The 27,911-nt window shown below is 55.6% G+C and overlaps 1 protein-coding gene across 3 annotated transcripts in view; it reads left to right on the top strand.

Annotated features, from left to right (window-relative positions):
- Positions 1-6,497: 6,497 nt before the first annotated feature.
- LOC136605487 (extracellular sulfatase Sulf-2-like) overlaps positions 6,498-27,911 on the top strand; it is a 98,928-nt gene continuing 77,514 nt past the window's right edge. Inside the window, exon 1 of one of the 3 annotated variants that reach the window (XM_066588964.1) lies at positions 6,498-6,571. The gene's annotated coding sequence lies outside the window, so the exon portion shown is untranslated. Of the gene's footprint in view, positions 6,576-27,911 lie in introns of all 3 variants that reach the window. The other 2 variants (XM_066588966.1, XM_066588965.1) reach the window with 2 other exon arrangements.

Genomic DNA, 27,911 nt, shown 5'->3' with positions numbered 1-27,911 from the left:
ATTGGAGTAGAAGGAACAAATTGAAGGTGTTGAATAATGATGTTCAGCTGTGGGCGCCGCTGCTCTCTCTCAGGAACAGGATGGTGGTAGCATTTCCAGGGGGACCAGGGAGCTGCCCATCTGCATGCCTGGCATAGTGCTGCCCGGGCATATCTCCTCATGCCCCAACAGGTAGGCAGTTGAAGTGACGGTCATGCTGTGTTTTTCTGCAGCCTTCTCTTCTAGAAACTTGAGTGAGCCACTCAGTAGAGGCGATGCTCTGCAGCCTTCTCTTCTAGAAGCTCTAGTGAGCCGCTCAGTAGAAGCGATGCTTTGCAGCCTTCTCTTCTAGAACCTCTAGTGAGCCGCTCAGTAGAGGCGATGCTCTGCAGCCTTCTCTTCTAGAAGCTCTAGTGAGCCGCTCAGTAGAGGCGATGCTCTGCAGCCTTCTCTTCTAGAAGCTCTAGTGAGCCGCTCAGTAGAAGCGATGCTTTGCAGCCTTCTCTTCTAGAAGCTCTAGTGAGCCACTCAGTAGAGGCGATGCTCTGCAGCCTTCTCTTCTAGAACCTCTAGTGAGCCGCTCAGTAGAAGCGATGCTTTGCAGCCTTCTCTTCTAGAACCTCTAGTGAGCCGCTCAGTAGAGGCGATGCTCTGCAGCCTTCTCTTCTAGAACCTCTAGTGAGCCGCTCAGTAGAGGCGATGCTCTGCAGCCTTCTCTTCTAGAACCTCTAGTGCGTGGCTTAGTAGAGGCGATGCTCTGCAGCCTTCTCTTCTAGAACCTCTAGTGAGCCGCTCAGTAGAGGCGATGCTCTGCAGCCTTCTCTTCTAGAAGCTCTAGTGAGCCGCTCAGTAGAGGCGATGCTCTGCAGCCTTCTCTTCTAGAAGCTCTAGTGAGCCGCTCAGTAGAGGCGATGCTCTGCAGCCTTCTCTTCTAGAAGCTCTAGTGAGCCGCTCAGTAGAGGCGATGCTCTGCAGCCTTCTCTTCTAGAAGCTCTAGTGAGCCGCTCAGTAGAGGCGATGCTCTGCAGCCTTCTCTTCTAGAAGCTCTAGTGAGCCGCTCAGTAGAGGCGATGCTCTGCAGCCTTCTCTTCTAGAACCTCTAGTGAGCCGCTCAGTAGAGGCGATGTTCTGCAGCCTTCTCTTCTAGAAGCTCTAGTGAGCCGCTCAGTAGAGGCGATGCTCTGCAGCCTTCTCTTCTAGAAGCTCGTGAGCCGCTCAGTAGAGGCGATGCTCTGCAGCCTTCTCTTCTAGAAGCTCTAGTGAGCCGCTCAGTAGAGGCGATGCTCTGCAGCCTTCTCTTCTAGAAGCTCTAGTGAGCCGCTTAGTAGAGGCGATGCTCTGCAGCCTTCTCTTCTAGAACCTCTAGTGCGTGGCTTAGTAGAGGCGATGCTCTGCAGCCTTCTCTTCTAGAAGCTCTAGTGAGCCGCTCAGTAGAGGCGATGCTCTGCAGCCTTCTCTTCTAGAAGCTCTAGTGAGCCGCTCAGTAGAGGCGATGCTCTGCAGCCTTCTCTTCTAGAGCCTCTAGTGAGCCGCTTAGTAGAGGCGATGCTCTGCAGCCTTCTCTTCTAGAACCTCTAGTGCGTGGCTTAGTAGAGGCGATGCTCTGCAGCCTTCTCTTCTAGAAGCTCTAGTGAGCCGCTCAGTAGAGGCGATGCTCTGCAGCCTTCTCTTCTAGAAGCTCTAGTGAGCCGCTCAGTAGAGGCGATGCTCTGCAGCCTTCTCTTCTAGAACCTCTAGTGAGCCGCTCAGTAGAGGCGATGCTCTGCAGCCTTCTCTTCTAGAAGCTCTAGTGAGCCGCTCAGTAGAGGCGATGCTCTGCAGCCTTCTCTTCTAGAAGCTCTAGTGAGCCGCTCAGTAGAGGCGATGCTCTGCAGCCTTCTCTTCTAGAAGCTCTAGTGAGCCGCTCAGTAGAGGCGATGCTCTGCAGCCTTCTCTTCTAGAAGCTCGTGAGCCGCTCAGTAGAGGCGATGCTCTGCAGCCTTCTCTTCTAGAAGCTCTAGTGAGCCGCTCAGTAGAGGCGATGCTCTGCAGCCTTCTCTTCTAGAAGCTCTAGTGAGCCGCTTAGTAGAGGCGATGCTCTGCAGCCTTCTCTTCTAGAACCTCTAGTGCGTGGCTTAGTAGAGGCGATGCTCTGCAGCCTTCTCTTCTAGAAGCTCTAGTGAGCCGCTCAGTAGAGGCGATGCTCTGCAGCCTTCTCTTCTAGAAGCTCTAGTGAGCCGCTCAGTAGAGGCGATGCTCTGCAGCCTTCTCTTCTAGAGCCTCTAGTGAGCCGCTTAGTAGAGGCGATGCTCTGCAGCCTTCTCTTCTAGAACCTCTAGTGCGTGGCTTAGTAGAGGCGATGCTCTGCAGCCTTCTCTTCTAGAAGCTCTAGTGAGCCGCTCAGTAGAGGCGATGCTCTGCAGCCTTCTCTTCTAGAAGCTCTAGTGAGCCGCTCAGTAGAGGCGATGCTCTGCAGCCTTCTCTTCTAGAACCTCTAGTGAGCCGCTCAGTAGAGGCGATGCTCTGCAGCCTTCTCTTCTAGAAGCTCTAGTGAGCCGCTCAGTAGAGGCGATGCTCTGCAGCCTTCTCTTCTAGAAGCTCTAGTGAGCCGCTCAGTAGAGGCGATGCTCTGCAGCCTTCTCTTCTAGAAGCTCTAGTGAGCCGCTCAGTAGAGGCGATGCTCTGCAGCCTTCTCTTCTAGAAGCTCTAGTGAGCCGCTCAGTAGAGGCGATGCTCTGCAGCCTTCTCTTCTAGAACCTCTAGTGTGTGGCTTAGTAGAGGCGATGCTCTGCAGCCTTCTCTTCTAGAAGCTCTAGTGAGCCGCTGAGTAGAGGCGATGCTCTGCAGCCTTCTCTTCTAGAAGCTCTAGTGAGCCGCTCAGTAGAGGCGATGCTCTGCAGCCTTCTCTTCTAGAAGCTCTAGTGAGCCGCTCAGTAGAGGCGATGCTCTGCAGCCTTCTCTTCTAGAAGCTCTAGTGAGCCGCTGAGTAGAGGCGATGCTCTGCAGCCTTCTCTTCTAGAAGCTCTAGTGAGCCGCTCAGTAGAGGCGATGCTCTGCAGCCTTCTCTTCTAGAAGCTCTAGTGAGCCGCTCAGTAGAGGCGATGCTCTGCAGCCTTCTCTTCTAGAAGCTCTAGTGAGCCGCTCAGTAGAGGCGATGCTCTGCAGCCTTCTCTTCTAGAAGCTCTAGTGAGCCGCTCAGTAGAGGCGATGCTCTGCAGCCTTCTCTTCTAGAAGCTCTAGTGAGCCGCTGAGTAGAGGCGATGCTCTGCAGCCTTCTCTTCTAGAACCTCTAGTGTGTGGCTTAGTAGAGGCGATGCTCTGCAGCCTTCTCTTCTAGAAGCTCTAGTGAGCCGCTGAGTAGAGGCGATGCTCTGCAGCCTTCTCTTCTAGAACCTCTAGTGAGCCGCTCAGTAGAGGCGATGCTCTGCAGCCTTCTCTTCTAGAACCTCTAGTGAGCCGCTGAGTAGAGGCGATGCTCTGCAGCTTCCCTGGCAATCAGCCACTGACTTCCCAGTACAGATATGAGTTGAGCGCCGGCGGCTCCTCGTGAATCACTGAGAAGTCGTCTTGTTGGGCTGAAGATAAAGTAATCTGCAGCGAGTAATGTGTCCGCAGAGACTCCCGCCAGCGCGGCTGGTATCAATGGCGGCACTTTCCTGTAGATGGCACGCCTGACGTTTGTGGCCGCCATGGCGGGACTTTGGCGTTCGCCTCCTGCGGGGACGTCGCTCAGATCTGAAAATAGATTTTTTTCTCATCAGCAGTTTTCTGACTGATGCGACGGCCGCAGGTTACTGATCGTTAGTAAGGTCGATCTCGGAGAATGGCGGCGCCCAGCGAGGGCAGCACTGGGCACCAGATCTAGACGGACGGGGACGACCAAACAACCACCGCACGAGAGAGGGGCACAAACTTCTTGTACGCCGCCCCACACTAAAGACCCATCGACGCGGCTGAAAATACGCTTCGCGCAAAACAGAGAACGAAACCCTCCGCCTCCACAAATGCGCAGTGGGCGGACCTAAAAGAATGCAAGATGTCCCATTTTGGTCCGTATTCTGAAAACAAAGGTCCGACCCGCTGTCGCCAGAAGAGCAAAATGTGAGTGTTCGCAGCAAGAGAAGCCGGGTCATCCTGCAGATATGGGACCGTGTAATGGCTACCAGCGTACATGATGTCATAGCGAGCTCGCCAACCTCTCGGGCTCTTCGTTTAGCCCGACGAAGAGCCCGACGAAGCGCCCAGCGAAGAGCCCGAGGAAGAGCCTAAGAGCCCGAGAGGCTGGCGCGCTCGCTATGACATCATGGGTGTTTGTAGCCGTCACAATGTATCAGATCTGCAGGATGACTCGGCTTCTCTTGCTGCGAACAATCACATTTTGGTCCGTATTCTGAAACGGGCTGCAGAAGGTCGTCGCTAGGACTGCAACAGGTACTTACCTCCCGCTAGAACCAGTCACTAACAGTACTTACCTCCCGATAGACGTAGTCGCCAGGACTGCAGAAGTGACTTACCTTCCGCTAGAAGCAGTCACCAACAGTACTTACCTCCCGCTAGAAGTAGTCGCCAGGTCTGCAGAAGGTACTTACCTCCCGCTAGAGGCAGTCATCAACAGTACTTACCTCCGGCTAGAGGCAATCATTAACAGTACTTACCTTCCCCTAGAAATAGTCGCCAGGACTGCAGAAGCTACTTACATCCGGCTAGAAGTAGTCGTCAGGACTGCAGCAGGTACTTACCTCCCACTAGAAGTAGTCGCCAGGACTGCAGCAGGTACTTACCTCCTGCTAGAAGTAGTTGCCAGGACTGCAGAAGGTATTTACCTCCCACTAAAAGCAGTCACCCAAACTCCAGCAGGTACTTTCCTCCCACTAAAAGCAGTCACCAATGGTACTTACCTCCCGTTAGAGGTAGTCGCCAGGACTGCAACAGGCACTTGCCTCCCGCTAGAAGCAGTCATCAACAGTACTTACCTCCCGCTAGAAGCAGTCATCAACAGTACTTACCTCCCACTAGTAGTCACCAGGACTCCAGCAGGTACTTACCTCCGCTAGAAGCAGTCACCAATGGTACTTACCTCCCGCTAGAGGTAGGCGCCAAGACTGCAACAGGTACTTGCGTCCCGCTAGAAGTAGTCGCCAGGACTGCAGCAGGTACCTACCTCCCGCTGAAAGTAGTCGCCAGGACTGCAGCAGGTACCTACCTCCCGCTGAAAGTAGTCGCCAGGACTGCAGCAGGTACTTACCTCCCACTAAAATTAGATGCCAGGACTGCAGCAGGTACTTACCTCCTGCTAGAGGCAGTCACCAATGGTACTTACCTCCCGCTACAAGTAGTCGCCAGGACTGCAGCAGGTACTTACCTCCCGCTAGAGGCAGTCATCAACCGTACTTACCTCCCACTAGAAGTAGTCACCAACAGTACTCACCTCCCGCTAGAAGTAGTTGCACGGACTGCAGCAGCTACTTACCTCCCGCTAGAAGTAGTCACCAACAGTACTTACCTCCCGCTAGAAGTAGTTGCACGGACTGCAGCAGCTACTTACCTCCCGCTAGAAGTAGTCACCAACAGTACTTACCTCCCGCTAGAGGTAGTCGCCAGGACTGCAGAAGGTACTTACTTCCCTCTAGAAGCAGTCATCAACAGCACTTACCTCCTGCTAGAGGCAGTCATCAACAGTACTTACCTTCCCCTAGAAGTAGTCGCCAGGACTGCAGAAGCTACTTACCTCCCGCTAGAAGTAGTTGCCAGGACTGCAGCAGGTACTTACCCCCCGCTAGAATTAATCGCCAGGACTGCAGCAGCTACTTACCTTCTGCTAGAGGCAGTCACCAACAGTACTTACCTTCCGCTAGAAGTAGTCACCCAGACTCCAGCAGGTACTTACCTCCCACTAGAAGCAGTCACCAATGGTACTTACCTCCCGCTAAAAGTAGTCTCCAGGACTGCAGCAGGTACTTACCTCCCGCTAGAATTAGATGCCAGGACTGCAGCAGCTACTTACCTTCCGCCAGAAGTAGTCGCCAGGACTGCAGCAGCTACTTAGCTCCGGATAGAGGCAGTCACCAACGGTACTTACCTCCCGCAAAAAGTAGTCGCCAGGACTGCAGCAGGTACTTACCTCCTGCTAGAATTAGTCGCCAGGACTGCAGCAGCTACTTACCTCCCACTAGAGGCAGTTATCAATAGTACTTACCTCCCGCTAGAAGTAGTCACCAGGACTGCAGAAAGTACTTCCCTCCCGCTAGAAGCATTCACCAACGGTACTTACCTCCCACTAGAAGTAGTCGCCAGGACTCCAACGCTACTTACCTCCTGCTAGAAGTAGTTGCCAGGACTGCAGCAGGTACTTACCGCCCGCTATAAGTAGTCACCAAGAGAACAGCAGTACTTCACTATAAGTACCTACCTACCTCCCTGCTATTTATAGTCGCCAGCGGTACTTACCTCGCACTCCGGCTCTCCGTTGGACGTGAGATTCGGCGGTGGGCGGAGCGGCCGCGATGGGGCGGGGCTATGACGGAGCGGGCGGGGCTGCGGTGGGGCGGCTCCGGGCTCAGTGGAGAAGCGGCGGCCGGAGGAGCGACACCTGCAGCGGCGGCGGGAGCGACAGGTAGGTGAGAGCCGGGGGCCCTGCGTGCAGCCGCCGGTATATATGCATCCTCCTCCCTGCGCTGCCGGCTGTATGTGTGTGTGTATATATATATACTCCTGTATGTGCAGGCGGGTATATATGTATCTCCAGCCATTATATATATATATTCCTCCCCCTCCTCCCTGCGCTGCCGGCTGTATATATATTCCTGTATGTGCAGGCGGGTATATATGTATCTCCAGCCGTTATATATACATACACCCTCCTCCCTGCACTGCCGGCTGTGTATATATATACTCCTGTGTGTGCCGGCGGGTATATATGTATCCTCCTCCCTGCGCTGCCGGCTGTATGTGTGTGTGTATATATATACTCCTGTATGTGCAGGCGGGTATATATGTATCTCCAGCCGTTATATATACATACACCCTCCTCCCTGCACTGCCGGCTGTGTATATATATACTCCTGTATGTGCCGGCGGGTATATATGTGTCTCCAGCCGTTATATATACATACACCCCCCCTCCCTGCGCTGCCGGCTGTATGTATATATATATTCCTGTATGTGCCGGCGGGTATATATGTGTCTCCAGCCGTTATATATACATACACCCTCCTCCCTGCACTGCCGGCGCTATATATATATATATATACACTCCTGTGTGTGCCGGCGGGTATATATGTATCTCCAGCCATTATATATTCCTCCTCCTCCTCCCTGCGCTGCCGGCTATATGTATATATATACACTCCTGTATGTGCAGGCGGGTATATATGTATCTCCAGCCATTATATATATATTCCTCCCCCTCCTCCCTGCGCTGCCGGCTGTGTGTACATACGGTATATATTCCTGTATATGTCTCCTGCCAGGGGTTCTACACAGTGTGGGTATATACTCTGCCGCCCGCTATATACCCGTCTCCTCCGGTCACATCATATAGTCGGGTGGTTTTCTACGCCGGTAGCGCTCTCGGTGTTGATAAGTGTTCTATATCCGCACTTACCTCCCCGCGGCCTCATATTGCGCCCGTGCGGCGGCCGGCGGTGTTCTGTGCTGACTATATTAAAAGCGCCACTTTGTGATAGTTTGGCGCGTATTTGACTGTCGTAAAGAGAATAAGCGCGGCGGCCGCTCAGCGCACTACAGTCAGCACCATGAATGTCAGGAGGCTGCAAGAGAGCCGTCACAGCTATCAGCAGTATAACCCCGCAGCGGGGGGCCAAGTATCCCTCATAGTAAACCTGACTTACTACATCATAGGGTGTCACATGATGCAGGCAGCGCCCGTCCTTACATAATGGACTAAGGTGTATGTTCTGGGTATTCCGGGATATTCTCCATGTAATGTGCCCCATATAATGCGGATATGGCCCCGTGTGGGGTTATCTGGGGATATAGCCTGTATAATGCGGATATGACGCCGTGTGATATTGTCCAGGGGATATGCCCTGTGGTATTATCTGGGGATATGCCTTGTATAATGCAGCTAAGACGCCATGTGGTATTATCTGGGGATACAGTGCTGCGCGGTATCACACGGGGGGGATATGTCGGCGCGGTATCACACGGGGGGGATATGTCGGCGCGGTATCACACGGGGGGCAGGATACGGTGCGGTGTCTCTCCATAAATGGTTTTTCTCCTAAGCCGCCCTCATGAGTGAAGTGTCATGGCTGTGCTGGCGCCCCCGGTTACCCCGGATTATCCGCTCTACATGCGGTTGCCCCGGTGATGCCTCTTGCTCTTCAGGAAGGTGGCTGAAGTGCAGCGCGGCGGCGGGGGGCTCATTCTGGGCGGCAGCGGCTCGCAGGATCCAGCAGAGAAGAGCAGATAGAGCGCCGGATTCCCAATTAGCCCCTGGTGTGCTCCCTTTCAGCAGCTCGGCGGCCGGCTTGTAATGCGGCGCGGCTTCTGGAAGTCGCCAATCTGCCGCTTGACTTTATTTTAATCACGTACAAAGCCGGTTTGAGCCGCCAAGTTCCATGTGACCCCGAGGGAGATCCGAGGGGGTCACATACTTCATGGCTGCAGGCCTGGGAAGTAAATCTGACCCTCAGATGCGCCCGCTCCCTTCTACGGGCGGCACAATCCCCGCTGATTTGCGTATTTGCGCACGTATATGACGTCTGTGACTAAGATGGCGGCATGCGGTAGGTGGGCCCATTACAGTCAACAGGATTGTGGAAATACGCCGTTAGCGCAACTGATGGACGCGCCCGCCTCGCAGGACGCCGCAGGAAGGACGCAGCTCCCGTTTCCACAGGCTTTCTGCGCGCATTCTCCGGTTTTTTGGATTGTTTTTTTTTTTTTTTGGGTGCATAAAAAAACCGGAGGGAATGCGAGCAGAAAGTCTATGGAAACGGGAGCTGCGTCCGCCAGGTGAGGGAAGTTACTGCAAGTGGAGACCTCCAGAGAGGGCCACAGGCTCCCTGCTCTTACATCATATCACCGCGTCCTCCGGAGGGGGCCACAGGCTCCCTGCTCTTACATCATATCACCGCGACCTCCGGAGAGGGCCACAGGCTCCCTGCTCTTACATCATATCACCGCGTCCTCCGGAGAGGGCCACAGGCTCCCTGCTCTTACATCATATCACCGCGACCTCCGGAGAGGGCCACAGGCTCCCTGCTCTTACATCATATCACCGCGTCCTCCGGAGAGGGCCACAGGCTCCCTGCTCTTACATCATATCACCGCGACCTCCGGAGAGGGCCACAGGCTCCCTGCTCTTACATCATATCACCGTCACCTCCGGAGAGGGCCACAGGCTCCCTGCTCTTACATCATATCACCGTCACCGCGTCCTCCGGAGAGGGCCACAGGCTCCCTGCTCTTACATCATATCACCGTCACCGCGTCCTCCGGAGAGGGCCACAGGCTCACTGCTCTTACATCATGTTACCGTCACCGCGTCCTCCGGAGAGGGCCACAGGCTCCCTGCTCTTACATCATATCACCGCGACCTCCGGAGAGGGCCACAGGCTCCCTGCTCTTACATCATATCACCGAGACCTCCGGAGAGGGCCACAGGCTCACTGCTCTTACATCATATCACCACGACCTCCGGAGAGGGCCACAGGCTCCCTGCTCTTACATCATATCACCGCGACCTCCGGAGAGGGCCACAGGCTCCCTGCTCTTACATCATATCACCGCGTCCTCCGGAGAGGGCCACAGGCTCCCTGCTCTTACATCATATCACCGCGTCCTCCGGAGAGGGCCACAGGCTCCCTGCTCTTACATCATATCACCGAGACCTCCGGAGAGGGCCACAGGCTCCCTGCTCTTACATCATATCACCGAGACCTCCGGAGAGGGCCACAGGCTCACTGCTCTTACATCATATCACCACGACCTCCGGAGAGGGCCACAGGCTCCCTGCTCTTACATCATATCACCGCGACCTCCGGAGAGGGCCACAGGCTCCCTGCTCTTACATCATATCACCGCGTCCTCCGGAGAGGGCCACAGGCTCCCTGCTCTTACATCATATCACCGCGTCCTCCGGAGAGGGCCACAGGCTCCCTGCTCTTACATCATATCACCGCGTCCTCCGGAGAGGGCCACAGGCTCCCTGCTCTTACATCATATCACCGCGTCCTCCGGAGAGGGCCACAGGCTCACTGCTCTTACATCATATCACCGTCACCGCGACCTCCGGAGAGGGCCACAGGCTCACTGCTCTTACATCATATCACCGCGTCCTCCGGAGAGGGCCACAGGCTCACTGCTCTTACATCATATCACCGCGACCTCCGGAGAGGGCCACAGGCTCCCTGCTCTTACATCATATCACCGCGTCCTCCGGGGAGGGCCACAGGCTCCCTGCTCTTACATCATGTCACCGCGACCTCCGGAGAGGGCCACAGGCTCCCTGCTCTTACATCATGTCACCGCGACCTCCGGAGAGGGCCACAGGCTCACTGCTCTTACATCATATCACCGCGACCGCGCCCTCCGGAGAGGGCCACAGGCTCACTGCTCTTACATTATATCACCGTCACCGCGTCCTCCGGAGAGGGCCACAGGCTCACTGCTCTTACATCATATCACCGCGTCCTCCGGAGAGGGCCACAGGCTCACTGCTCTTACATCATATCACCGTCACCGCGACCTCCGGAGAGGGCCACAGGCTCACTGCTCTTACATCATATCACCGTCACCGCGACCTCCGGAGAGGGCCACAGGCTCCCTGCTCTTACATCATATCACCGCGACCTCCGGAGAGGGCCACAGGCTCACTGCTCTTACATCATATCACCGTCACCGCGTCCTCCGGAGAGGGCCACAGGCTCCTTGCTCTTACATCATATCACCGTCACCGCGACCTCCAGAGAGGGCCACAGGCTCACTGCTCTTACATCATATCACCGCGTCCTCTGGAGAGGGCCACAGGCTCACTGCTCTTACATCATATCACCGCGACCTCCGGAGAGGGCCACAGGCTCACTGCTCTTACATCATATCACCGCGTCCTCCGGAGAGGGCCACAGGCTCACTGCTCTTACATCATATCACCGCGACCTCCAGAGAGGGCCACAGGCTCCCTGCTCTTACATCATATCACCGCGTCCTCCGGAGAGGGCCACAGGCTCACTGCTCTTACATCATATCACCGCGACCTCCGGAGAGGGCCACAGGCTCACTGCTCTTACATCATATCACCGTCACCGCGTCCTCCGGAGAGGGCCACAGGCTCCCTGCTCTTACATCATATCACCGCGTCCTCCGGAGAGGGCCACAGGCTCCCTGCTCTTACATCATATCACCGCGTCCTCCGGAGGGGGCCACAGGCTCCCTGCTCTTACATCATATCACCGCGTCCTCCGGAGGGGGCCACAGGCTCCCTGCTCTTACATCATATCACCGCGTCCTCCGGAGGGGGCCACAGGCTCCCTGCTCTTACATCATATCACCGCGTCCTCCGGAGAGGGCCACAGGCTCCCTGCTCTTACATCATATCACCGTGTCCTCCGGAGAGGGCCACAGGCTCCCTGCTCTTACATCATATCACCGCGTCCTCCGGAGAGGGCCACAGGCTCCCTGCTCTTACATCATATCACCGCGTCCTCCGGAGAGGGCCACAGGCTCCCTGCTCTTACATCATATCACCGCGTCCTCCGGAGAGGGCCACAGGCTCCCTGCTCTTACATCATATCACCGCGTCCTCCGGAGAGGGCCACAGGCTCCCTGCTCTTACATCATATCACCGCGTCCTCCGGAGAGGGCCACAGGCTCCCTGCTCTTACATCATATCACCGCGTCCTCCGGAGAGGGCCACAGGCTCACTGCTCTTACATCATATCACCGTCATTGCGTCCTCCGGAGAGGGCCACAGGCTCCCTGCTCTTACATCATATCACCGCGACCTCCGGAGAGGGCCACAGGCTCCCTGCTCTTACGTCATATCACCGCGTCCTCCGGAGAGGGCCACAGGCTCACTGCTCTTACATCATATCACCGCGACCTCCGGAGAGGGCCACAGGCTCACTGCTCTTACATCATATCACCGCGTCCTCCGGAGAGGGCCACAGGCTCACTGCTCTTACATCATATCACCGTCACCGCGTCCTCCGGAGAGGGCCACAGGCTCCCTGCTCTTACATCATATCACCGCGTCCTCCGGAGAGGGCCACAGGCTCACTGCTCTTACATCATATCACCGCGACCTCCGGAGAGGGCCACAGGCTCCCTGCTCTTACATCATATCACCGCGTCCTCCGGAGAGGGCCACAGGCTCCCTGCTCTTACATCATATCACCGCGTCCTCCGGAGAGGGCCACAGGCTCACTGCTCTTACATCATATCACCGTCATTGCGTCCTCCGGAGAGGGCCACAGGCTCCCTGCTCTTACATCATATCACCGCGACCTCCGGAGAGGGCCACAGGCTCCCTGCTCTTACGTCATATCACCGCGTCCTCCGGAGAGGGCCACAGGCTCCCTGCTCTTACATCATATCACCGCGTCCTCCGGAGAGGGCCACAGGCTCCCTGCTCTTACATCATATCACCGCGTCCTCCGGAAAGGGCCACAGGCTCCCTGCTCTTACATCATATCACGCGTCCTCCGGAGAGGGCCACAGGCTCACTGCTCTTACATCATGTCACCGTCACCGCGTCCTCCGGAGAGGGCCACAGGCTCACTGCTCTTACATCATGTCACCGCGTCCTCCGGAGAGGGCCACAGGCTCCCTGCTCTTACATCATATCACCGCGTCCTCCGGAGAGGGCCACAGGCTCCCTGCTCTTACATCATATCACCGCGTCCTCCGGAGAGGGCCACAGGCTCCCTGCTCTTACATCATATCACCGCGTCCTCCGGAGAGGGCCACAGGCTCCCTGCTCTTACATCATATCACCGCGTCCTCCGGAGAGGGCCACAGGCTCCCTGCTCTTACATCATATCACCGTCACCGCGACCTCCGGAGAGGGCCACAGGCTCCCTGCTCTTACATCATATCACCGTCACCGCGACCTCCGGAGAGGGCCACAGGCTCACTGCTCTTACATCATGTCACCGTCACCGCGTCCTCCGGAGAGGGCCACAGGCTCCCTGCTCTTACAGTAAGGCCTAATTCCCATGGGCGAAAATCCGTCGCATTGCCCCGCAGCTATTGGCTTCCATTGAACCTAATAGCGCAATACTCACGGTGCCAATTACACCGTGAAATTCCGCCCCGTGAAATCACCTGTAATCACCCCCGGCATGTTCTATTTGCCGCCGGCGTACGCGCGGACGGCTTCTATTGCAGCCAATAGAAGCCGTCCATCACGCTATCTTCCGCTGTAGCACAGTGGTTGATAGCATGCAAATGCTTCCCCGCCCACCGACGCCTGCATCGTGACGTGGTGGGCGCATGCAACATCAGGCAGCGGATCTGGAGGTAAGTATGGTGTCTCTGGTGGGGAGGGGGGCATTAGGCCTAAAGAGCCCCCTTCTATGTTGTAGAAACCTTCTAACCTCTAGATGTAGAGAGCGCCCCCTTGTTACAGTCCTGGGTATAATAGATGATGGGAGAGATCTCTGTACTGACCCCTAATATATTATACGTAGTTATTAGAGCGCCCCCTTGTTACAGTCCTCGGTATAATAGATGATGGGAGAGATCTCTGTACTGACCCCTGATATATCTATACATAGTTATTAGAGCGCCCCCTTGTTACAGTCCTGGATATAATAGATGATGGGAGAGATCTCTGTACTGACCCCTAATATATTATACGTAGTTATTAGAGCGCCCCCTTGTTACAGTCCTCGGTATAATAGATGATGGGAGAGATCTCTGTACTGACCCTGATATATTATACATAGTTATTAGAGCGCCCCCTTGTTACAGTCCTGGGTATAATAGATCAGGTGTCCCCAGCTCCAGTCCTCAGGGACCACCAACAGGTCATGTTTTCAGGATATCCTATGATGAGTACACCTGTGGCAATGTCTGAGGCACTGACAATAATTGCAACGCTGAGGAGATCCTGAAAGCATGACCTGTTGGGGTCCCTGAGAACTGGAGTTGAGGAACACTGTAATAGATGATGGAGAGATCTCTGTACTGACCCCTCCAGTACTGCCCCCTGTGGTACCCCACTAGTAACGGTGACCCCCCCCCCCCCCCCGTTCGATACTGGCCCCCCCCCGGTACCCCACTAGTAACGGTGAATCCCCCCCCTCCGATATTGGCCCCACGTGGTACCCCACTAGTAACGGTGAATCCCCCCCCCCCCCCTCCGATATTGGCCCCACGTGGTACCCCACTAGTAACGGTGACCCCCCCCCCCCCTCCGATACTGGTCCCCCGTGGTACCCTTCCTTAGTAACGGTGACCCCTCCCTTAGTAACGGTGACCACCCCCCCTCCGGTACTGTCCCCCCGTGGTACCCCACTAGTAACGGTTCACCCCCCCCCCCCTTCGATACTGGCCCCCCATGGTACCCTCCCTTAGTAACAGTGACCCCCCCCCCCTCCCTAGTAACGGTGACCCCCCCCGGATACTGGCCTCCCGTGGTACCCCACTGGTAACGGTGACACCCCCCCCCAATACTGGCCCCCCCCGTGGTACCCTCCCTTAGTAACGGTGACCCCCCCCCCCTTAATAACGGTGACAACCCCCCTTCCGGTTCTGTCCCCCCCCGGTACCCCACTGGTAACGGTGAATCCCCCCCCCCCTCCGATATTGGCCGCACGTGGTACCCCACTAGTAACGGTGAATCCCCCCCCCCTCCGATATTGGCCCCACGTGGTACCCCACTAGTAACGGTGAATCCCCCCCCCCTCCGATATTGGCCCCACGTGGTACCCCACTAGTAACGGTGACCCCACCCCCCCTCCGGTACTGTCCCCCCGTGGTACCCCACTAGTAACGGTTCACCCCCCCCCCTTTCGATACTGGCCCCCCATGGTACCCTCCCTTAGTAACAGTGACCCCCCCCCCCCTCCCTAGTAACGGTGACCCCCCCCCCCCCGGATACTGGCCTCCCGTGGTACCCCACTGGTAACGGTGACACCCCCCCCCCAATACTGGCCCCCCCGTGGTACCCTCCCTTAGTAACGGTGACCCCCCCCCCTTAATAACGGTGACAACCCCCCTTCCGGTTCTGTCCCCCCGTGGTACCCCACTAGTAACGGTTCACCCCCCCCTTCGATACTGGCCCCCTGTGGTACCCCACTAGTAACGGTGACCCCCCCCATGGATACTGGCCCCCCGTGGTACTCCCCTTAGTAACTGTGACCCAATCAGAGCATGTCTATTTATAACCCCCTCTGCTTTCTATCACTGACCAGTTACCCCCTTACACACATTCTCCCCAGACCAAGCATCTCATGTTATATACCAACCTTTCATGCGGCACAGCATCAAACCCTTTGGGAGAGCCCAGATACACAAGATCCTGTGACTCCCCGGTCCTTCTAGAACTTACCTCCTCGTGGAAGCTGATCAGGTTGGTGTGACAGGAGCGATCTCTCATCAACCCGCTGATACGGAGTTATACTGATATTGTCCTTGAGGTCCTCCAGGATGGCATCTCTTAGAAACCCCTCAAACATTTCACCCACAATAGAAGTCAGACTTACCAGTCTGTAGTTTCCAGGGTCAATTTTTGACCCATTTTGAATATCGGCACCACATTGACTATGCGCCAATCCAGTGGAACAGACTCGCCACTATAGAATCCTTAAATATAAGTGAACAAGGGTCTATGTATCACATTACTGAATTCCCTTATAACCCGGGGGTGTACGCCATCGTAATCTATTTAAGACAGCTCTGCACGTGTTTCTGGATTAGGTTCCATTTACACGGGACGAATGTTGGGCAAACGATGCCCGACAGTCATCCTCTCTCCCGTGCTGTCACACAGTAGCTAGTAGTACTAGCTCACTCAGAGGGGCCAGCAGGGGGGTGGGGCAGTGCAGGAGATTACTCTCCTCGCTCCTCCCCCTTCTCCATTGACTAAATACAGCGGCGGTTCGCTACCGAACGGCCGCTACAGACACTGAGCGATGAGCTTTATGCTGCATAAACGATGAGCTCATCGTTTAGCACAAATAGCGTCAGTTCAGTACTTAAGGGATGCTGTATTAAGTCAATGGAGAAATCTCCTGCACTGCCCCGTCCCCTGCTGGCCACTCCGTGAGCGAGACAGCTCTGCTAGCTCCCGTGCTCGGAGCGAGGAAACACAGGGACGAGTGTCTGGCATCGTTTGCTAGACATTCATGCCATGTAAATGGAGCTTTAGACCGCGGACAGTTAGTGGAGAGTTTACTTTTATCACATTTCATTTTCCTCTGAATACACTGTAGAAAAAACTGTTTAATAGACTTGCTTTCTGCTCCTCGGCCTCTACAATTTCTCCTGCATTCAGTATTTAATCTTTTGACTCTTTATGTAGTTTGGGGTTATAATAAGTCTCACAATCTTTCCCGCGTTTATCTGATTTTGACACCATTTTTTTTTCTTGTATGTTTTTAGCTTTTCTTCGCTGCCTTCTTGTTCTCGTAGTTTAAACTTTCTGCTGTTTATTGCCCCTTTACATCTTTATTGCCTTCCCCCCCCCCATTGGTTTACCTGGTTTTCGCCTTTTATTCCTGTAAGGTATGACCCGCTCACAGTAAGTAACTAGGAGGCTAACATTTCCCATTTATTACTGTACCCTTATTTTTGAGGTCACTGTCCCAGTCAGTAAGGATAAGGGCATCACTAATCTGATGGAACTTGGCCTTCCTAAAGTTTAGTATTTTCGTAGCTCCCCGATAAAACTCTCTTGAAGGACAAATGGAAATGTATTGTATTCTGGTCACTATTACCCGGTGCCCCCCGCCTGCACCCCTGTTATTCTGTCAGGTCTGTTGGTTAAGTCCATAATGGTCGCCCCTCTAGTAGGGTCCAGTACAAGTTGGGGAAGGTAATTATCTTTAGTTATTGATAGGAAGTTGTTACCTTTATGAGATCCGCAGGTTTCGGCTCCCCAGTTTATATCCGGGTAGTTAAAGTCCCCATAATAATTACCTCATTGTGATTGGCTGCTTCATCGATTTGCTTCAATAATAATAGATTTTTGGTGGCTACTGTTATATTCGGTGTCTATAGATCCCCTCTGAGGATCTAACTTGTTCCCCCCATGTATTTCCACCCATAGAGACTCCACATGTTTATTTCCCTCCCATATATCTTCCCGTAATGTGGGCTTTAAACAGTATTTTACAGACAAGCCCCTCCCCCTTTCTGTTTTTTACAATGTCTTCTGAACAGAATGTAACCTTGTAATTTCACCGCCCAGTCACAGCTTTCATCCAACCAGGTCTCCGTTATTCCCACTATGTCGTAGTTTTCCTCAGACATTATTACTTCTAGTTTGTCTGCTTTATTGGTCAGACTTCCAGCATCAGTCACCATACAGTTTAGAAGGCTTTGGTTACTTTTTATATTACGTGTATCCCTACTAACTGTTCTGCCAGTTCTAACTTTACAAGCCCTTAGCACCACTCCGCCTTCATTTTGATTACTTAGTCCCAGGTGTATCTCCCCCCTGAAGCCCTTCTTCCTGCACCAACTCCGGAGCCACATGTTTACCTCCCTAATCTCTTGTTGCCTTTCTGGTGTGGCTTATGGTACACGGAGTATTTCAGAAGATGCTACTTTGGTCCTTGCCCTAAGCTTACATCTTCAGAGGTCTCTGAGACCGACCCGCGATGTGTCAAATTCAAGCGCCAGGAAGACAAGGCACCATTCGACGATCCCGGTCTTCGTGTCAAATTACCCTGTCTGTCCCCCTAATAATGGAGTCGCCCCACCACTAGGACTGGTCTGTCCCCCTGACAATGGAGTCGCCCAACCACTAGGACTGGTCTGTCCCCCTGACAATGGGGCCGCCCCGAGCACTAGGAGCGGTCCGTCCCCCTGACAATGGGGCCGCCCCGAGCACTAGCAGCGGGCCGCCCCGAGCACTAGCAGCGGGCCGCCCCGAGCACTAGGAGCGGGCCGCCCCCCTGACAATGGGGCCGCCCCGAGCACTAGGAGCGGGCCGCCCCGAGCACTAGGAGCGGGCTGCCCCCCTGACAATGGGGCCGCCCCCGAGCACTAGGAGCGGGCCGCCCCCCTGACAATGGGGCCGCCCCCGAGCACTAGGAGCGGGCCGCCCCCCTGACAATGGGGCCGCCCCCGAGCACTAGGAGCGGGCCGCCCCCCTGACAATGGGGCCGCCCCCGAGCACTAGGAGCGGGCCGCCCCCCTGACAATGGGGCCGCCCCCGAGCACTAGGAGCGGGCCGCCCCCCTGACAATGGGGCCGCCCCCGAGCACTAGGAGCGGGCCGCCCCCCTGACAATGGGGCTGCCCCCGAGCACTAGGAGCGGGCCCGCCCCCCTGACAATGGGGCCGCCCCCGAGCACTAGGAGCGGGCCCGCCCCCCTGACAATGGGGCCGCCCCCGAGCACTAGGAGCGGGCCCGCCCCCCTGACAATGGGGCCGCCCCCGAGCACTAGGAGCGGGCCCGCCCCCCTGACAATGGGGCCGCCCCCGAGCACTAGGACCTGTCTAGCCTGCCCTGCGCTCCCTTTCTTAATGGAGCAGACATCCCCCTGGCGGTCAGAGGGCATGTGGTTCTGCAGCAGGGCTAACCCTTTAATGGCATCACGCTCATCTGCCAACTTGTTGGGCTGTGCCAGTTCAGGACTAGCTTTCCTGGATCTCTTACCTCTATCCCTCCTCCTGTCACCCAGCTAGCTGCCTGCTCATCCTGCACCCTCATACTACCAACCACCCCACATCTACCCTCAGTGGGCAGCAAACACCTCTCCATGGTGCCAATGGATCTCAGTGTTACCAGCCGCTCATTTAGATCCAGGATCTGGGCTAACAAATGTGCAACACGCTCACGGTTTCACGCAGCTGTGAATGTGTAACGCGCCTGCGTCTGCATGCGTCCTGTTGCTGCAATACTGGTCCTAAAAGCACCGACTCTCAAAGTTGTGGATTTGTATCAGTTCAATTTGTTTTGTGAGGAAAACTTGTATCGCGGTCCATGTGATTATACAATCTGCGACACAAAGCTGGGAGGGATAGCTAACACGAGGGAAGAGAGAGGATTCAGAAAGATCTAGAAAAGCACAGTGGTCGGCGACTAACAGATTGGTATTCAACAAGGAGAAATGCAAAGTCCTACATCTGGGCAAGAAAAATGAAGAAAGCACATACAGAATGGGAGGAATTGGGCTAAGCAGCAGCACATGTGAAAAAGACTTGGGTATACTAATAGATCATAGACTGAACATGAGTCAGCAATGTGATGCAGCAGCCAAAAAGGCAAACACAATTCTGGGATGTATTAAGAGAAGCATAGAGTCCAGATCACGTGAGGTCATTATCCCCTCTACTCTTCCTTAGTCAGACCTCATCTGGAATACTGGGTCCAGTTCTGGGCACCCCACTTTATACAAGACATAGACAAACGGGAGCAAGTTCAGAGAAGAGTTACCAAGATGGTGAGCGGTCTGCAAATCATGTCCTATGAGGAACGGGTAAAGGATCTGGGAATGTTTAGCAGAAGAGAAGGCTGAGAGGAGACTTAATAGCTGTCTACAAATATCTGAAGGGCTGTCACAGTGCAGAGGGATCAGCCCTATTCTCATCTGTACAAGGAAAGACTAGAAGCAATGGGATGAAACTGAAAGGGAGGAGACACAGATTAGATATTAGACAGTGAGGGGGATCAATGAGTGGAACAGGTTGCCACAGGAGGTGGGGAGTTCTCCTTCAATGGAAGTGTTCAAATAAAGCCTGGACACATATCTGTCTGGGATGATTTAGTGATGCTGCACTGAGCAGGGGGTTGGGCTCGGTGACCCTCGAGGTCCCTTCCAGCTCCACCATTCTAGGATCCGTGAACCTTCTTCACATGGTGATATAGGAAGTAAACGTATTTTTTGTTCACCTCTCCTGTTGGAAATAACTGTGAAATTTTCTGCAGAAACGCAGATAAAATAAGTAAATATCGTGAAGTAGCGTGGCGCGCTCTCGCGGCGTTGGGGCGGTCTCACCCGGGGGATAGACTAGTTCACATGCAGAACGCTGTACCAATATCCCAGGCGGTCCTGTTGCCATTCACATGAATGTGCAGCATGTGCCATCTTGGCGAGGGTTGTGTGCGGACGCCCCAAGATGGTAGCTGGCGCCGGGCGGGCGCCTCGTGTCGGCCCGGCCTCACTGCCACTAGAGAGATGGCATATATCAGCTTCTGTTTTCATGCATCTCACAACCGCCAAACCCACACGATAAAATCACTTGTGTAAATGCGGGTCAACCTGACATGAGCGTTGTCTGGCTACTAGACCTGAACACGGCGGAGCCCCCGCCGCCCGTCCGGCCAATCAGAAATTGCCAAATGTTGGCCGCCACGCCTCCAGCTAAACCACACCCACTTTAAGAAGTGGCGTAAGATGGAGTAATGGACCCAAAGCTTGTTTAATATGCTGAGCGGTATGTAACCGGCGCGGACATTCTGTACCGTCACCCCCCGCGGCGGTCCTGCTCTCACTACTGAGGATTCGTTGAGGTGCGCTCAGAGCGGCTGGCGGCGTGGCCCGCTGTGATTGGACCCGCACGGCGGTTAGGTTCCGTTCGCGCGTCGCTTATATTTCGCAGGTTTAACCCTTTCAATTGAATTAAAATAGAAGGGCTGAAATCCGCGGCCGGCCTGCGCTGTGTGATCGCCGCTTTTGGGAATCCGCGCACTACACACAATACGCAGCGAGTAGAACGCATTGACCGCGGGGTTCGCTCACCTTTTGCGCGCCTTTCATCAGCGGCACGACTGATCTACATAAAAATGGCAAATATTAAAATAAATGTAATTGCTCATTGAAATCGGAGCGTGCGAATCGCCAAGCCCATCCCACAACTGCGCGGCCTGGGGTCACACCGCAGAGATCGCCGTGAATTCTACCTCTGTGATCTGATGCGGATTTGTGCGTGGAGTTCGCTCCGCCGCCGCGCCCGCGAGCCGATGCCAGCGCTGACCTTAACTGCGCCGGATGTTTACATTGTTCTTAGGGCAGAATTTGCACTGAAAATGGCGCGATGATTTCCACCATGTGACTATAACCCGTACGGTAATGATGGACGTGAAGCGAGGGGCTGGGGCACGGCATGACATGATGGGCGCGGCCTGCGCTGGCACACTGTAACAGATCCTGGAGTGACATGATGGGAGTAGTCCTGCTGATGGGGTAATGAGGCGTGCGATGGCTTCTGTACGTGTTGGCGGCCGCCATCGCCTCTGGAGACGCCCCCCGCTGGTGATCGTCTTGTTCTCCTGCTGTGAGAACCGCTTGCTGGATCTTTGTTCTATGGTAGAATACGGAGAGCGCAATTGTTCTGCCGCCAATGACCCGTTTAACCCCCCTCTCCGCGCGGTCCATCCTTTGTGCCCTGCTGTCCTGGGAAGAGGTGCAGCCCCCATTCGGTGATGGAGGGGCCGGTGTGCTGCACAGAATGTGAATGAGCCCCTCACCCGCCAGCGGCCCGTCCCCATGAATGAGCCCCTCACCCGCCCGCAGCCCGTCCCCATGAATGAGCCCCTCACCCGCCCGCGGCCCGTCCCCATGAATGAGCCCCTCACCCGCCCGCGGCCCGTCCCCATGAATGAGCCCCTCACCCGCCCGCGGCCCGTCCCCATGAATGAGCCCCTCACCCCCCCGCGGCCCGTCCCCATGAATGAGCTTTTGTCACTGTTGATCTTCACACTGTGAAAAGACGAAGGGAGAAGCGCGGCACGGAATGCGCAATGTCCCTGCGGCGCCGCGGCCCCGGAGACTTGGAATAATATTTAGGGCAACTTGATGCGGGCAAACTACAGAATGGCCGTTGCCCGCTGGAGCGGCAGTCCTATGTAAAAAGTGTCAGCGAAGAGTGAAGGCCGGATCCGCACGAGCGTATGTATATTTGCGCCACATTGTTGCACATCGTTGCATATTTGTGTTGTTACTTTTGTGCGCAGCGATGCCGCCATTAGGGTAATGCAAGATGTTTCTCTGCGCAAATCCTCCAAAACACGGAGGCCGCTGCATATATCAGTGCGGGCAATACGCACCTGTGACGGTATCAATGGGTCCTGTGTCCGTTATACCCCGCTGTCAGGATCTCTGCTTGCTGTCGGCCCGTCCTGACCTTGTCTGCGCTCACTAGTGCTGACGCATTCAACGTCGCCCGCTGACTGTACGGACCTAGAGGGCGCCACGCCTGCTCCTTATATATGGTTGTAAAGGGGGTCACAGAGCCCTTCCTCCGCCCATCACTGCCCGACATGTTGTGTCCCTCAGCCCCCCGTAATCACAGACCACCCAACATGTTGTGTCCCTCAGCCCCCCCGTAATCACAGACCACCCGACATGTTGTGTCCCTCAGCCCCCCGTAATCACAGACCACCCAACACTTTGTGTCCCTCAGCCCCCCCGTGATCACAGACCACCCAACACGTTGTGTCCCTCAGCCCCCCCGTGATCACAGACCACCCGACATGTTGTGTCCCTCAGCCCCCCCCCCGTGATCACAGACCACCCGACATGTTGTGTCCCTCAGCCCCCCCCCCGTGATCACAGACCACCCGACATGTTGTGTCCCTCAGCCCCCCCCCCCGTGATCACAGACCACCCGACATGTTGTGTCCCTCAGCCCCCCCCCCGTGATCACAGACCACCCGACATGTTGTGTCCCTCAGCCCCCCCCCCCCGTGATCACAGACCACCCGACAGGTTGTGTCCCTCAGCCCCCCGTAATCACAAACCACCCGACATGTTGTGTCCCTCAGCCCCCCCCGTGATCACAAACCACCCGACATGTTGTGTCCCTCAGCCCCCCGTGATCACAGACCACCCGACATGTTGTGTCCCTCAGCCCCCCGTGATCACAAACCACCCGACATGTTGTCCCTCAGCCCCCCGTGATCACAGACCACCCGACATGTTGTGTCCCTCAGCCCCCCATAATCACAGACCACCCGACATGTTGTGTCCCTCAGCCCCCCGTGATCACAGACCACCCGACATGTTGTATCCCTCAGCCCCCCGTGATCACAGACCACCCGACAGGTTGTGTCCCTCAGCCCCCCGTAATCACAAACCACCCGACATGTTGTGTCCCTCAGCCCCCCGTAATCACAAACCACCCGACATGTTGTGTCCCTCAGCCCCCCGTGATCACAGACCACCCGACATGTTGTGTCCCTCAGCCCCCCGTGATCACAAACCACCCGACATGTTGTCCCTCAGCCCCCCGTAATCACAAACCACCCGACAGGTTGTGTCCCTCAGCCCCCCATAATCACAGACCACCCGACATGTTGTGTCCCTCAGCCCCACCGTGATCACAGACCACCCGACATGTTGTGTCCCTCAGCCCCGCGTAATCACAAACCACCCGACATGTTGTGTCCCTCAGCCCCCCGTGATCACAGACCACCCGACATGTTGTGTCCCTCAGCCCCCCGTAATCACAAACCACCCGACAGGTTGTGTCCCTCAGCCCCCCGTGATCACAGACCACCCGACATGTTGTCCCTCAGCCCCCCGTGATCACAGACCACCCGACATGTTGTGTCCCTCAGCCCCCCGTGATCACAGACCACCCGACATGTTGTGTCCCTCAGCCCCCCATAATCACAGACCACCCGACATGTTGTGTCCCTCAGCCCCCCGTGATCACAGACCACCCGACATGTTGTATCCCTCAGCCCCCCGTGATCACAGACCACCCGACATGTTGTCCCTCAGCCCCCCGTGATCACAGACCACCCGACATGTTGTGTCCCTCAGCCCCCCATAATCACAGACCACCCGACATGTTGTGTCCCTCAGCCCCCCGTGATCACAGACCACCCGACAGGTTGTGTCCCTCAGCCCCCCGTAATCACAGACCACCCGACAGGTTGTGTCCCTCAGCCCCCCGTGATCACAGACCACGCGACATGTTGTATCCCTCAGCCCCCCCCGTGATCACAGACCACCCGACATGTTGTGTCCCTCAGCCCCCCGTGATCACAGACCACCCGACAGGTTGTGTCCCTCAGCCCCCCGTAATCACAGACCACCCGACAGGTTGTGTCCCTCAGCCCCCCGTAATCACAAACCACCCGACATGTTGTGTCCCTCAGCCCCCCGTGATCACAAACCACCCGACATGTTGTCCCTCAGCCCCCCGTGATCACAGACCACCCGACAGGTTGTGTCCCTCAGCCCCCCGTGATCGCAGACCACCCGACAGGTTGTGTCCCTCAGCCCCCCGTAATCACAGACCACCCGACATGTTGTGTCCCTCAGCCCCCCCGTGATCACAGACCACCCGACATGTTGTGTCCCTCAGCCCCCCCCGTAATCACAGACCACCCGACATGTTGTGTCCCTCAGCCCCCCCCGTAATCACAGACCACCCGACATGTTGTGTCCCTCAGCCCCCCCCGTAATCACAGACCACCCGACATGTTGTGTCCCTCAGCCCCCCCGTAATCACAGACCACCCGACATGTTGTGTCCCTCAGCCCCCCCCCCCGTAATCACAGACCACCCGACATGTTGTGTCCCTCAGCCCCCCCCCCCCCCCCGTGATCACAGACCACCCGACATGTTGTGTCCCTCAGCCCCCCCCCCCCCCCCGTGATCACAGACCACCCGACATGTGTCCCTCAGCCCCCCCCCCGTGATCGCAGACCACCCGACATGTGTCCCTCAGCCCCCCCCCCCGTGATCGCAGACCACCCGACAGGTTGTGTCCCTCAGCCCCCCGTGATCACAGACCACCCGACATGTTGTGTCCCTCAGCCCCCCGTGATCACAGACCACCCGACATGTGTCCCTCAGCCCCCCCCCCCCCCGTGATCGCAGACCACCCGACAGGTTGTGTCCCTCAGCCCCCCCGTAATCACAGACCACCCGACATGTGTCCCTCAGCCCCCCGTAATCACAGACCACCCGACAAGTACATTTTATTAAAAAAAAACCCCTCCCATTTAGCGCTGACCTAAGTATTGACACCCCTTGGTATGACACGTGTAGCTCTGGGGTCGCCCATCCCTCTTCATCATCTCTGAGGGGGTCTCTTCTGATTGGAGTCACCTGGGGTAAATCCAGCTTCTTGGACATAAGGCCCCCATCGGTCTCACCGCTCACAATCCATATCAGAGCCAAAACCAATCCATGAGGACAGAATTGCCTGCAGTGCTCAGAGACAGGATTGTGTGGAGGCGCAGATCTGGAGAAGCTGCAAAAACATTTCTACTGCCCTGAAAGTCCCCAAGAGCCCAGCGGCCCCCACAATACTTACATGGAAGAACCACCAGGACTATTCTAGAGCCGCCGACCCACCAGACTAAGGGGGAGAAGGGTCTGGTAAGAGAGGAGACCAAGAGCCCAGCGGCCACTTTGGCTGAGCTCCAAAGATCCTGTGTGCTGCTGGACGGGGGACCCACGTGCCGGGCAGCGGAGGGTGGACGGGGGTGCCAGCTCAGGGCGGCAGCTAATCTCCGCTGGAAGGCTTACTCTAAGCGGATTAGCCCCAGGATCTGCACTCGCGAGGGGCGCTGGGAGATCCAGATTGTCTGTCGGGGTCCGCTAGCTTTGGATAGTTGGGTGGCCTTTCTCAGCGGCGCGGAGGGGGTTGTCTACAATGGCGCTGCCGTTTGTATTGATGGTCACACATTTCTGGTCCACCTCGTATATTCGCCGTGTGATTGCTGTCGCCCCTCTCCTTGGGATTCTGTTTGTTCCCCCGCCGGGGGCGAAATGGCGCAGACTGCGATCAGGGGGGCACCGTGAGGCAGAAGTCTAGAGATTAGATTGTGAGCTCCTGGGGTCAAGAATGATGGGATTAGATTGTGAGCTCCTGGGGTCGGGGATGATGGGAGTGACACACTGTGTGATGGGGGATTAGATTGTGAGCTCCTGGGGTCAGGGATGATGGGAGTGATACATTGTGTGTGATGTGGGATTAGATTGTGAGCTCCTGGGGTCAGGGATGATGGGAGTGATACATTGTGTGATGGGATTAGATTGTGAGCTCCTGAGGTCGGGGATGATGGGAGTGATACATGGTGTGTGATGGGATTAGATTGTAAGCTCCTGGGGTCAGGGATGATGGGAGTGATACATTGTGTGTGATGGGGGGGATTAGATTGTGAGCTCCTGGGGTCAGGGATGATGGGAGTGATACATTGTGTGATGGGATTAGATTGTGAGCTCCTGGGGTCGGGGATGATGGGAGTGATACATTGTGTGATGGGATTAGATTGTGAGCTCCTGGGGTCAGGGATGATGGGAGTGATACATTGTGTGATGGGGGATTAGATTGTGAGCTCCTGGGGTCAGGGATGATGGGAGTGATACATTGTGTGTGATGGGGGGGATTAGATTGTGAGCTCCTGGGGTCAGGGATGATGGGAGTGATACATTGTGTGATGGGATTAGATTGTGAGCTCCTGGGGTCGGGGATGATGGGAGTGATACATTGTGTGTGATGGGATTAGATTGTGAGCTCCTGGGGTCAGGGATGATGGGAGTGATACATTGTGTGTGATGGGGGATTAGATTGTGAGCTCCTGGGGTCAGGGATGATGGGAGTGATACATTGTGTGATGGGGGATTAGATTGTGAGCTCCTGGGGTCAAGGATGATGGGAGTGATACATTGTGTGTGATGGGGGGATTAGATTGTGAGCTCCTAGGGTCAGGGATGATGGGAGTGATACATTGTGTGATGGGATTAGATTGTGAGCTCCTGGGGTCAGGGATGATGAGAGTGATACATTGTGTGATGGGATTAGATTGTGAGCTCCTGGGGTCAGGGATGATGGGAGTGATACATTGTGTGTGATGGGATTAGATTGTGAGCTCCTGGGGTCAGGGATGATGGGAGTGATACATTGTGTGTGATGGGATTAGATTGTGAGCTCCTGGGGTCAGGGATGATGGGAGTGATACATTGTGTGATGGGATTAGATTGTGAGCTCCTGGGGTCAGGGATGATGGGAGTGATACATTGTGTGTGATGGGGGGATTAGATTGTGAGCTCCTGGGGTCGGGGATGATGGGAGTGATACATTGTGTGATGGGATTAGATTGTGAGCTCCTGGGGTCGGGGATGATGGGAGTGATACATTATGTGATGGGGATTAGATTGTGAGCTCCTGGGATCAGGGATGATGGGAGTGATACATTGTGTGATGGGGGATTAGATTGTGAGCTCCTGGGGTCGGGGATGATGGGAGTGATACATTGTGTGTGATGGGGGGATTAGATTGTGAGCTCCTGGGGTCAGGGATGATGGGAGTGATACATTGTGTGTGATGGGGGGATTAGATTGTGAGCTCCTAGGGTCAGGGATGATGGCAGTGATACATTGTGTGTGATGGGGGATTAGATTGTGAGCTCCTGGGGTCAGGGATGATGGGAGTGATACATTGTGTGATGGGATTAGATTGTGAGCTCCTGGGGTCGGGGATGATGGGAGTGATACATTGTGTGTGATGGGGGATTAGATTGTGAGCTCCTGGGGTCAGGGATGATGGGAGTGATGCATTGTGTGTGATGGGATTAGATTGTGAGCTCCTGGGGTCGGGGATGATGGGAGTGATACATTGTGTGTGATGGGATTAGATTGTGAGCTCCTGGGGTCAGGGATGATGGGAGTGATACATTGTGTGTGATGGGGGATTAGATTGTGAGCTCCTGGGGTCAGGGATGATGGGAGTGATACATTGTGTGATGGGATTAGATTGTGAGCTCCTGGGGTCAGGGATGATGGGAGTGATGCATTGTGTGTGATGGGATTAGATTGTGAGCTCCTGGGGTCGGGGATGATGGGAGTGATA

Source organism: Eleutherodactylus coqui, unplaced genomic scaffold (genome assembly GCF_035609145.1).
Source record: "Eleutherodactylus coqui strain aEleCoq1 unplaced genomic scaffold, aEleCoq1.hap1 HAP1_SCAFFOLD_183, whole genome shotgun sequence".
In the NCBI taxonomy this organism is placed as follows: Eukaryota; Metazoa; Chordata; class Amphibia; order Anura; family Eleutherodactylidae; genus Eleutherodactylus; species Eleutherodactylus coqui.
The sequence above is the reverse complement of the archived record's forward strand: the minus strand, read 5'-3'. Positions and strand labels throughout refer to the sequence as shown.